The sequence below is a fragment of the Ochotona princeps genome, chromosome 1 (assembly GCF_030435755.1).
Source record: "Ochotona princeps isolate mOchPri1 chromosome 1, mOchPri1.hap1, whole genome shotgun sequence".
Taxonomy (NCBI): Eukaryota; Metazoa; Chordata; class Mammalia; order Lagomorpha; family Ochotonidae; genus Ochotona; species Ochotona princeps.
In genome coordinates, this window is record NC_080832.1 from 120,003,748 (window position 1) to 120,016,661 (window position 12,914).

Consider the following 12,914-nt stretch of genomic DNA (forward strand, 5'->3'; position numbering starts at 1 on the left):
GATGTATAGAACCCGTTGTGTATAAACTAAAATTGAAATGTCAATGAGGTGGTCACAGGATGTGGTTAAGAACTCGCATTTATTTTTAACATATTGGTTACTCAATACTATGTCAATTAATTCCATAACGTTGTAAATTGTTGCTGATGGTATGTTGGAGCTTTCGATTGATCGGGATGATACTGTGCTGGCTCTGCCTTTGGACCAGAGAGGGTCTCCCTAAAAAGCCGTTGAACTTGACTGGACAATGGGATGCTGGACTCTGTGTTTGGTATATGCTTGCGATGAGAGAATCTCAGCTGAACTTGAACTGTGGTTATGCAACAAGGTGGAGGAATCCACCATGTGGAGAGGGTTTGGGGAGGGGTGGGGAGAATCCCAGTACCCATGAAACTGTGTCACATAATACAATGTAATTAATGAATAAATTAAAAAAAGAGAAGCATAGGTGTGGCTATAAACTCAGCTTGTGAAAATTAAAGGTCAGTTGACATTTTGTGAGTGTGTAGCCCACAAATCTACAACTGCCTTGGGGCTTTTGTGAAAACTTCTGGAATAATATCTGTAGGGAGACACTATAGCAAAGTAGTGAAGTAATGCAATGAACCAATCAGCCAGTGTGACAGTCCTGTCTCCAATGTACGGTTAAGCAAAACTGAATGAAATGCTTGGTCTCTTCTTTGGTAACACATACATAGTTGGTTAGGGTGGGCAGGATCAAGGATTAGGGGGAAATGGGTGAGACCACTTTTTTTCTTCTTGTATCTGGGGGGGCGAGGAGGAGAAAAGGGGAGAAGCCACACTCAGCCTCCCAACTGCCTCAGTAGCTGGGGATGGGAAGCTGCCACCCTATATCAATTCGGGGTACCAATGTGGAGCATGTTCTGAGGGTTCTGCTCAAGTGGTTTCGATAGTTCTGAAATGCCATCAATTTCGCCAATCCAAGGATGAGGAAATACTTCCAAGGTCCATTGGCTTACACAGTCTACCTTAGAGTTTCCATTTGCCCAGATATTTGCCGTCAACAGTTGGCTGAGTTAGTTGATCAATTTGTTCTGCCATCCTTCCTCTGCTCTGGTACCAGATGTTCTTTGCAGGCCCCAATGGACTGCCATGTCCTCCATGTGCATCTAGGCATGCTGTCCACTGCTCCATCTAAGCCACTGAAGAGGTCCAGTCCTGACACATGCACTCCACAGTCAGACCACAAATCCTGGGATTCTCCCTATGGTTGGAGTTCTGAGTCCACCAATTCAGTTAGGGGAATGCCCAACAGAACTCCGGGCCCCTGATCTTGGCCTGGCCCAGCCTGGCTGTTGTGGGCATTTGGTGAGAAAATACAGCAGATAGAAGATTTCTCGTCTCTTCTCTGTGTTGCCTTAACTTGCAAATAAAGAAATAAAGTCATAAAAAGGCTTGCCAAGAATGTGAAGAAATAAAAACAGTCATGCATTCCTTATAGGAATGTAACATGGTGCAGTGCTTTGGAAAAATGTTCCTCAAAACTAAATGTAAAATTAATTATGACCTAGTAAGTCCATTCCTAAGTATTAAACCAAGAGAACTGAAAATACACTCATATAAAAATGTGTGCACGAATAGTTACAGGAGTATTACTTACAGGAGTATTATTCATTAGAATCGGTGTGGTTTATCTATGCAAGGGGTATTATTCAGCCAAAAAAAGAGGATGAATTGAGCACAGAAATAGGCTACAGCATGGACACAAAGTGAAAACATTGTGCAAAATGAGGAAGGCAGATGTGAAAATAACATACAGTTTACTTTTACAAATATATGAAATGCCTAAGAATGTTCTATTCTTCATTGGTTAATATATGGCTTGTTAGAGTTATAAGACTGTTTTGATTGCCCTTGAATGCACAGAGTTCTGTAAAATCTTGCTTGAATACTATAAACTGCTAAGTTGAAATAAAAGAATGTATTCAATGAAGTAATAAGGGAAAATTCCCTAAAAATATGTATATATGAAATGTCCACAACAGGAAAATCATCAAGATAGAACACAGATTAATGGTTTTTCAGGGGTTGAGGGGAAAAGAGGAGTGACAGCTAAAAGTTACAGGGCTTTTAATAGCTGATGAAATGTTCTGGAATTATGAGAGTTTTTTTGCACAACAAGTGAACATAACAAGAACCACTAAGTCACATATGTTAAAGGAGTTAATTGTATGATAAATGGATTATTTCTCTTTGAGAATAGGCAGAGGGGGAGAGTTGAAACATAGCAAAATAATCGAAATGAATGGGTAGGTGAGATTCCTTTACTTTTCTGATTTCTGACTTCTTTTTTATGACCACATGTTGCTGACTAAGATGCTAATGAAGCCATAAACTCATGGCTGATAACGTATCTCCAGATGGACCAAGTTGTCTTTCACTATCTACAGCCATCATACAGCGATGGCAGCACTGGACTGAAAAGTGAGCTATTGACAAATTTTCCTTAGTGAGTTCATTCCCAGCTTAGCGCATGCACAACTCACTATTGTCCCTGCAATCTTAAAGCTTTTGCCACACTGTACAAAATTGTGCCACTACTAGAGTTCTTGATCTGCTAGCTGTCAGGTTGGAGGGCTACTCAAACCTATCTTGGGTGGAACCTGTAGGATGCCACATTGTTGCAGTTCACTGAGCCAGAAGTGAGTTCACTCCCAGCTCAGTGCATGTGCAGTCCTGTCCCATAGTCTTTGTCTCTCTACACAAAATGGTGCCTGATTTGGCTCTAGGGAGCAGACTGGGCTGTGAAATCCACCCTGTTCCCACACCGCCCATCTGGGACCTGCCACTCTGTCTCTGCTCCTGGTCAAATCAAACAGACCAGCAGGACAGGCAGCTCTTTGTCTGGGTTCACCTCCTGAGCTCCCGGTGAATGCCCCTTCCTACTTTGTTACTGGTGGAGTTCCGGCTACCGGTGCAGTTCAGACCACTGCTCGCTGCGGTATTGGTCACTGCAATACCACACTGTTGTCTCTGCTGCTTCCCATGTCTGTCAGTCTGTAGGTGCCTCTCTGCTGTCATTCTGTCCTCTTCTATTTCCTGGAGTGTGCCCTGTCTGCTTCACCGTGGCTAATGCTTCTCCATTTGTTAAATGTGTCCTTACCCTATTCCACCACCTCGATTTAGTCTATAATGATTTTTTTTTTAAAGAAACAGGTGTGTGACTCAGTTCCAGGCAATTTAATTTCGAATACAGGCCTCCCAAGCAGCAACTTTACTGTTTCATCAAATTTTGTCGCTGCTTTTATAAAATATATGCTTATTGTTCCATAAACCTTTTTTATTCTGGTAGAAAGTCACTAACAAATATGTTAGCTGAGGTGCACACAAGATTTAAGTCATGAGTATCACTGTCTTCTACCTGCATGTCTTCTCCCCCTGGAAGGTGATCAGGCAGTCCCACGTGATGCTATTGTCTTTTTGGATAACAGTGACATCCTCTTGAGGGACTGGCCTGGGGTTCTTCTTAATGTGACAGTCTTTTCCAGAGAGTCCATGGTGGTTTGTTCATTTTGTTTCTTTTTCTTATCATAGATTTGCTTGTAACACATAATACAGCATTAATGCGAAACTTTCCTTTGTTGGGGTCCATATTTACCAACTTATAAAGCAGAGTTGTTGAGATCTGAAAAGCCTTCTGCTAAAGCCGTCTCCTCTTTCTTCTGCAATTTCCTTTTCTCTTGCATTTTCCTTAGCTAAGCATGCATAAGATGATAAAGAGTTTTTAATCGTCATTGTAATTCGTGGGACTTTCATCCTGTTCATCAATATGTTGTTAACCTTAGTATCTTTATGCAACACATGACTGAATATTAACATATAATTTTTGTAGTCATGACTGTTGGAATTTGAAATATTTATTGCTTTATTTTTTGCCATAAAAACAGATAGTGTACTTGAAGTTACTTATTAATGTACTTGAATTACTACTAAAAGAGTATGACTTTCCCCAATTGAATAATTTATATAACTCAGTCTAAAGGTAAGTTTCCCATAAATATTAAAAAGTTAACTAAATGTTGAAGGTTAATTAGTGAAACAAAAAGGGAGAATATCTTGTGAGCTGGCACTAGGATAGTACATCTCAGCTCTTCACATAAAAATGCACCTTATGAGGCAAAAGCTCATAATTTAAAAATCACCAATACAGGGCCTGGCATGGTAGCCTAGCAGCTAGAGTCCTCGCCTTGTACGTTCCGGGATCCCATATGGGTGCTCGTTCTAATCCCGGCAGCCTCACTTCCCATCTAATTCCCTGCTTGTGGCCTGGGAAAACAGTTGAGGACAGCCCAACGCCTTGGGACTCTGCACTGTGTGGGAGACCTGGAAGAAGCGCTGGACTCCTGGCTTCAGATTGGCAGCTCTGGCAACTCTGGCCGTTGTGGCCACTTAGAGAATGAATCAATGAATGGAAGATCTTCCTCTCTGTATATCTGACTTTCCAATAAAAATAAAATAATTCATTAAGAAATCATAATTATAGATGAATGGAACTTCATGGACAATGAAAATGTCTGCTTAATGGAGGACACCATGAATAAAATTACAACACAAAATCAGCTCGAGAGATTATTTTGCAATATTTATAACTGACAAGAGATGATAGCTGGAAGTAACGCAAACCGACAAGGAAAGACTGAAGAAATCCAGAGGCCATTGGGCATATACGTTTACTAATTAAACACAGTGAAATTAGGAAACTGCAAATTCTTTGTAATCAGAAAATTTCAAGTGATACACAAAGTTTTGCTGTCATATCTTTTTGACTTGGCAAAACTTAGAAACCTGGACAATGTTAGATGTTTTCAGAGGCTTTTAGCTCCTTACACATGTGGTAGGCATGTGGCTGGTACAGCTGTCCTGGAGAGTAACTGATGATGATTAGTCAGGCAAGGGTTACGAGCATATTAGGATCCATAACACCACTCCCGTTCATAGCCCAGAAAATTCTGTCATGGAAGAATCTGGGGGTCCACTCTGGAAGAGTGAATAGATAAAATGTGGTGGAGGTGAATGAAGGCACACTCATCTGTCGTTAGGAGAAGTGGGAGGAGGTATACAAGACAGAATGGCTGGATGTTAAATTGCTCTGTTGATTGAAAAAAAGAGTAAGGCACATACTGAGGACCAATACACACTCAAAATGGTTCTCTGTATGAGACAAAAATGGAAGTGGGAAATGGAGCTAAAGGCAGGAGCTGTACATGAACCAAGTATGACATGGACTGAAAAGCATGGCACACACAACCTTGTTGCTTGATATCCTAAATCAATCAATGAACAACTTCATCATCCATTTTTCCATTTTTTAGTATGCATTGTGCTGTCACCCATTTTATGAAATGGACCAATTTTTGCTCCTATCAAATAGTACATCAGTATGCCTTTTCTCCCCATGTCTTGCCAGCTCAGCATTCTTAGTCATTCACACTTTTTTCATTTGAAGCAAATATTTCATCTCCTTATTTTTTACTTATATTTGTCTACCAAATATGCTAATATTTTTTCTAACTGCTATATGTTCATATGTATCTGCCAAAATATTTCTGGTGTTAGAACTTTTTCAATTTACATATTTGTTCAGATTTTCTTTTATTTTTTTATAAAAATTTATTATTATTTGAAAGCTGGATATACAGAGAGGAGGAGAGACAGAGAGGAAGATCTTCCATCCGATGATTCACTCCCCAAGTGAGTCGCAACGGGCCGGTACGCTCCGATCCGAAGCCAGGAACCAGGAACCTCTTCCGGGTCTCCCACACAGGTGCAGGGTCCCAAAGCTTTGGGCCGTCCTCGACTGCTTTTCCCAGGCCACAGGCAGGAAGCTGGATGGGAAGTGGAGCTGCCGGGATTAGAACCGGCACCCATATGGGATCCTGGGGCATTCAAGGCGAGGACTTTAGCCGCTAGGCCACGCCGCCGGGCCCCTTGTTCAGATTTTCTATTGAAATTATTTTACCTTATTTTTTGATTTTGGATGATGTTGATTGACATGGTTGATCAGAGTGGCACTGGATTAAGAGTTAGGGAAAAGTGTCTGTGATAACTCTTTCCAAGTTTTCTATTTATCCTTCTTGTTTTGTCGGGGGTGGGGGGCATTGAGGGGGATAAGGGGAGAAGCCATACCCAGTCTCCCAACTGTTCCAGTACCCAGGGATTGAGAATGACCACCCGATATTAAGCCAGGGTCCCAATGTGGCGCATACTCTGAGGGTTTTGCCCAGGTGATTTCAACGGTTCTGAAATGTTGTTGATCTCCCCGATCCCAGGATGAGGGACCCCTTTCAATGTCCACTGGCTGACACAGTAGGCCTCAGAGTTTCCATTTGCTCAGATATTTTCTGTCATCATTTGGTTGGGGTAGTTGTTGAATTTGTTCTGTCCTCTTTCCTCTGGGATGGTACAGATGTCCTCTGGAGGCCTCAATGAGTTGTCGTATCTCCATGTGGATTTGGGCCTGCTGTCTACTATTCTGTCTTTTCCTCTGAGAAGGACCAGTTCTCACTGGTAGGCTAGGGACCCCAGCCAGGTGACCCAGCTCCCACTAGCCCCACCACACCCAAGGCTCACAGATCCGACCCCCCACTGCACAGACAGGCTACAGACCCAGGTCAGGCAACTTGGGCCCTGCTAGACTCCCAGCCCTCGGAGCTCATGGACCCTGCCCCTAACATGCCAGTGGATGTTATTAAATGACCCAGCCTAGCCTGCCCCTGGACCTGACCCACAAGCATGCCGGTGGGTATTGTGACCTGGCCTGGTCTGGGCTGCTCCTTATCTTGGTTCTCATCTGCTCCTTATCTTGCTCTCATCTGCAGGGTCTGTGTTCTGACAAAGGAGTTTCCCAGTGCCTCTCTCAGGTCCCTTCCCAATGGCAAATGTTGCACACACTAGTGGGTTTTTTGCTCAGGTAGGCCTTGTCCATCTCTCTTTCTGGCAGGAGCAGTGGTCTTGCCCAACCAGCCCACACCCCTTCCAGTTCTTACTGTAGACATATTTGGTCTGTATGACACAGCTCACATGTGGGTCAGCAGGAGCCAAGACCTAGCCAAGACCATTCTACACCCATGCCCATGCTGGCTTTCATGCCTACCAGTGGATGCTAGAGTGTAGCCCAGTCTGGTGCACCCCAGACCCACTCCACACTCATGCTGAGGGAGATTGCAGTCATGTCCAGCCTAGACCATTACACCTGTTCTGGCTCTGACACGCACCAGTGGAAGCCCCTTCTTAGCTGGGGTGCTCCCTTAGTACCCTAACCAGGCCTGTTCCCAGCCACTGCTTTTGCATGTGCCAATGAGATTGTTTTTCCACAGGAGTAAGAACCCATATGCCCCAGCAAATTCCACCTCTAGTCCTGATTGCTCAGTTTGGGCCTGACTCTTAGAGATCCTCCAGTTCCATGCGCTAAACGACTCAGTCTTAATACTTTTGCTTATCTGCTAGAACAGTGGCAATGTCCACGGAAATCCCTTGGATTCATTCTCACCTTGACATGAACCCTCAGGTTCCTACATGCCACCACCTGTGCCATCTGCCAGATGCCTTATAGACATCTGCCAAGTACCCAGAGCTCGCTGCTGGGCAGCCAGAGGGCTTAGCCCAGCACTATTGGTGACCTAGTTGCCTGACCCAAGGATCTGCCAGTAGCTTTTAGGCGTCTTGCATGGTGAGAGTCCCAGGTCGTGGATCTAGGCTGCTTTCCCTTGTCCCAGCCACCACTACGTGCTACTGAGGGAGGGGAAGGGAAATGGAGCTCCTGTTTGGCACACTGAAATTACGTTCTTTACTGTTAAAAGACCTTCTTGAATTTGATATTCTGTTTTATCAAATATTTTCTTTTTAAAATTTTTTGTTTATTTTTATTTATTTTAGTTTTTTATTATAAATAATACATATTTATTAAAAATTCAAATACAGAAATAAATTTAAGTTTTTTATTTAAGTTTTTAAAGATTTATTTTATTTTTACCACAAAGTCAAATATACAGAGTGAGGGAGAGACAGAGAGGAAAATCTTTCATCTGATGATTCACTCCCCAAGTGACCACAATGGCTGTTGCTGCACCAATCTGAAGCCAGGAGCCCAGAACCTTCTCCAGTTCTCCCACACAGGTGCAGGGTCCCAAGTCTTTGGGCCGTCCTCGACTGCTTTCTCAGGCCACAAGCAGGGCGCTGGATGGGAAGCAGGGTCACCAGATTTAGAACCGACGCCCATATGAGATTCCGGTGCGTTCAAGGCGAGGACTTTAGCCACTAGGCCACCTCTCCGGGCCTGTATTTTATCATACATTTTCATGCCTTGGTTGCTTTCTTTTGTATCTTGCATCAAGTGAAAGACTTAGATAACCAATTATCATGGTATTATTAACTTGTCCTCTAATGTTTCTTTTAGAATACAGTAAGCAATGTTATAAATTAAGACCTTCTTGAGTACACTGAGATCAGTCAGTAATAATTGAGTTTTGTAATTTTCTGTATGCATTTACTCCAATCCTCCTTCACTGTTCTTCCTCAATAAAGAGCTGAAGGAATGTTATTTGTTTACTTTTCTGGAGATTAAAGTAAGAGTAGGGCTTTCTCCCTACTTTACTAATGGTGGCAGGAAGATAATAGGAAGTTGTTTTCTTCCTGGCCACACATATACAGTTTATCCTGTTCAAGGGGCGAGAATTGTACGTTATTGCTTCAGAACAACACTTAATGGTTACAGACCTTTCTTCTACATCTCTTGAAAGAGAGAAACTCTGAAGAAGCAGCCTTTAGAGTTGGTATTTGTTCAAGAGTTTCTTGAGGACCTTCCATAACACCATTGTTTTCCATGTCTTCTTTGCTGGTGTAGTGGGTTTTTTGTTTTTATTGCACAAGGTACTTTCAAACTCTATTCCTTGCTTTAGTTCAATATAATTACTATAATGATGCCATTATTTACTAAATGTATACTCTGTGCCACACAGACACTAGACACTTTAGGATCTACCTCATCTAACTCCCACAATGACTCTATAAAGTGTGTATCAAGTTTCTATGTTTAAGATGAAAAAAACAAAACAAAACAAAACACAAAAAACCAAAACCTTGAGGGTAAGAATACTGCTAGCAATTCAGTGTCTCTGATGCTGAGCAGCAGGATTAGCACTCCAGCTTGGATGCCCCAAGCCTAGCAAATTTTTTGGTTCGTGACATTGATTTCTAGCAAACATGCAACCTGGAAATGATTGTAATATCTATCCTTATTATACTGCTTGCATTTTCAACACATAGTTAAATAATAGTTATAGAAAGCATTTTTTAAATAGTCTGGGCTCTATTAGGAAATCCATTTTTGTTTTACAAATAAGTGAATAAATTGGTTCTTAAAATTTTGACTTCATTAACTTTCAAATACAGTGAGCACCTTCCTACTCAGCACTCAGTTGATGTACACATCAACAACACAAGAGCCTTGCAAAGGTTTCCTTGGCCACATATCCTGCTCCATGCTCCCAGAGGGGATTGTTCCTAGGGATGTAGGTTAGGACAGCTTTTTTCTTTCCTAATCCTGAGCTTGACTGAAGCATAATTAGTTGACAAATAAGAATTGTGTATATTTAACATGTATGACATGATGTTCTGATTACACATAGATTGAGAAATAATCACCAAAATAAAGGCAATTAGCACATATGCTACCTCACATACTGTACATTACAAATACTTGAAATTTGCTAAAACAGTAGATTTTAAGAATATTATTTATCATTGTATTAGAATCACAAAAGAAAAACAGGTTGGACCCTCTTGTTAGGATAATTTGAGAAGGGCAGACAATTGTTCCTTAGAATCTGTGAGGGATTGGTTGCAGGATCCTGCACAGGTACCAACACCCATGAATATTCAAGTCTGTTATATATAATGATACACTATTTGCATAGAGTCAATTTATAGTTTAAATTATTTCTAGATTATTTGTAATAATCTTTACTACAATGTAAATGCTGTGTAAATAGGTGTTATTTTATATTTCTTAGGGAATAATGACAGAAAAAAACTTGCATATAACTCATGCAATTAAAAATATTTTTTTAAAAAAAGACTTTTCATTGGAAAGGCAGATTTAACAGAGAGGAGAGACAGAGAGAAAGATTTTCCATCACCTGGTTCGATCCCCAAATGGCTGCAAAAGCCAGGAGCAGAAGCTTCTTCTGGGCCTCCTACATGGGTGCAGGGCCCCAAGGCTTTGGGTCAACCTCTGTTGCTTTCCCAGGTCACAAGCAGGGAGCTGGATGGGAAGTGGAGCAGCCAGAACATGAACTAGTGCCTATACACCATCCCAGTGCTTGAAGAAGAAGGACTCACCAATTATGCCATTGCGCCAGGTCCTAAAAGTCTTTTTGAAAATGTATTTATTTGAGATAGAGTGTTTCTATCTGCTGATTCATTCCCCCAGATACCTGCATTAACTGGAGGGTTGAAGCCAGGAGGCAGGCACTCAGTCCTAGTCTCTCATATAGTGTTAGAAGCCAAATTGAGCTATCACTACTGCATTTCAGGAGTTGGAATTGAACTCAGACCCTCTGATGTGGATTGTGTTTATTACTAGATCAAATGCTGCCCCTAGGAAATATTTTCTATCAACGGTTAGATGTATTCACAGATGCATAACTTTTTTTTAAAGATTTATTCATTTTTTATTACAGCCAGATATACAGAGAGGAGGAGAGACAGAGAGGAAGATCTTCCGTTCGATGATTCACTCCCCAAGTGAGCCGCAATGGGCCGATGCATGCCGATCCGAAGCCGGGAACCTGGAACCTCTTCCAGGTCTCCCACACGGGTGCAGGGTTCCAATGCATTGGGCAGGGTCCCAATGCATTGGGCCGTCCTCAACTGCTTTCCCAGGCCACAAGCAGGGAGCTGGATGGGAAGTGGAACTGCCGGAATTAGAACCGGCGCCCATATGGGATCCCGGGGCTTTCAAGGCGAGGACTTTAGCCACTAGGCCACGCCGCCGGGCCTGATGCATAACTTCTGTACCAACTATACAAATATATTTTAAAAGTTTGAAATGGAAAATAGAAATTAAAGACAAGTTTTATCTTATAGCAAAACTTTGAAATCATGTGTAGTTTTGTTATCTATTTTTATGAACATTCTGAAGACCTTTCCGTACATGGATTTCAAATTGTACACTAAAACAATCTTTCAATTCCATGTTTCACAAAATTTTGAAATAGCCTCATATTTATAAAAGGACTTTTCATAAGGTGTGGCTATGGGAGACCCACAGGAGAAGATGTAATACTCTGGAGAAGAGCTGGGTCAGCTGCATTCAAGCCCAGAGTTAATAGGAGAGGGAGCATTTGGCAGGGCCTAGAGGAACAGATTTGGGGAGGGTTGCCTCCCATGAGAAGAGCAGTAGCACCTGCTGAGGTCCAGCACACAGCTGGAACAGTGGCCTCTCAGGGAGAGAGCAGAAGGAGTAAACTGCCCAGCCATGTTTCATCTCCTGCTGGAGCTTCCCAATGGCCAAACTCCGCAGAAATGGAGAGAGAGGGAGTTCTTCCAAGGCACCGCAAGTAAACCTTGTAGGTGGATGAGGCTACAGAAAGACAATCCAGCTCTGTAGAGTCAATGGAAGACACTTGGAGCAACCACCTGCTGGTTTGCAAAGTGTTCTTTTAAAAATGAGTGACACATCTTAATTTTAGTTTGCTTTGAGGTAATCCTATGTTTAGATTTTCTAAATTAAGGTGTCATTTCTGGGTCAGAGCAATGCCAAGACCAAGAAGGAGGGCTGTGTAACCTGGACTAGTCTGGGAAGATGAAAGCTGAGACTGTTAATTAAGTAATTCAGACATTATGTTTTGCTACAATTTTTTTTAAGTAGAGAAGAAAATACTAGAGAGGCACAGAGGCAGAGATATAGAAACAGACAATTTCCATCTATTAGTTCACTCCCCAGATTTCCTGGCTTTTGGCTGGGACCAAAGCCAGGAGTCAGGAACTCCATCCAGGTCAACCCAACCACCTCAACAAATTACCCTTATGTCTTGAGGTCTGCATTAGCTAAAGGCTATAAATTCCAAGATTAGATGTGGACATTACAAGACAAGATGCAGGCGTTTTAATATACATCTTAATTGCTAGGTTTAATGCCCAGCTCTTGGAGCTCTGTCAACTCCATCACAAAGAAAATGCAAACCCACTTCTCATGATCTTGCAGTTTTGTGGGAGAGATGGGCAGTAACCAACTCATTTATAATATATCTGATGATAGAACTGATGATAGGGCTGGGAAGGAAAATTTGGAGAGCTGGACAAGGCTAGGACTGGTGCACACTGGAGAGCACTGTTTGACATGGTGTATGGTGACAGGCACAGGAGTGCAGCTGGACAGGAGGAATGCCTTGTGATGGTCTATAGCCTCGTAGAAACAGTATGGTTGATAACATTTAAGTGCACATTTCAAAATAGCTAATAGGGAGGGCTTTTGAATGTTCCTAATGACAAGAAATGTGCAAAGTGATGAATATGACAATTATCTTGACCTAATTGCTGCATATTATACACATGCATTGAAATACCACTCTGTACCTCAACCATGCAGTTATTGTGCATAATTTAAAAAAGTAAATTGCAAGCAAATAAAGACTGCAAACCCTGTCTGAGCAGATGACATCTGAGTCCCCAGTACAGCAGGGACTAAGCAGCACTGACAGCTTTCCAGGCAGCTGGTCTACCTGAGATGTCAGCTTGTCAGTAGGCAAAGAGAGCCCTACTTGAACTAATCACCACATCTCTAGGTCAGAAACCACGAGCCACTTTGTGAATGTCGAGGTCTCACATGTCTTCCGACCTTTGTAAGTGCTGTTCTGTCTCACCCCACTTGCCTAACATATTTTTTTTGTCTT

General features: G+C 42.1%; 1 protein-coding gene across 1 annotated transcript in view; it reads left to right on the forward strand.

The window, feature by feature from the left end:
• The window catches only part of LOC101520931 (cytidine monophosphate-N-acetylneuraminic acid hydroxylase), a gene marked incomplete at its 5' end in the record, with an annotated part of 60,169 nt that overhangs the window by 12,064 nt on the left and 35,191 nt on the right, over positions 1-12,914 (forward strand). The window lies entirely within an intron of this gene.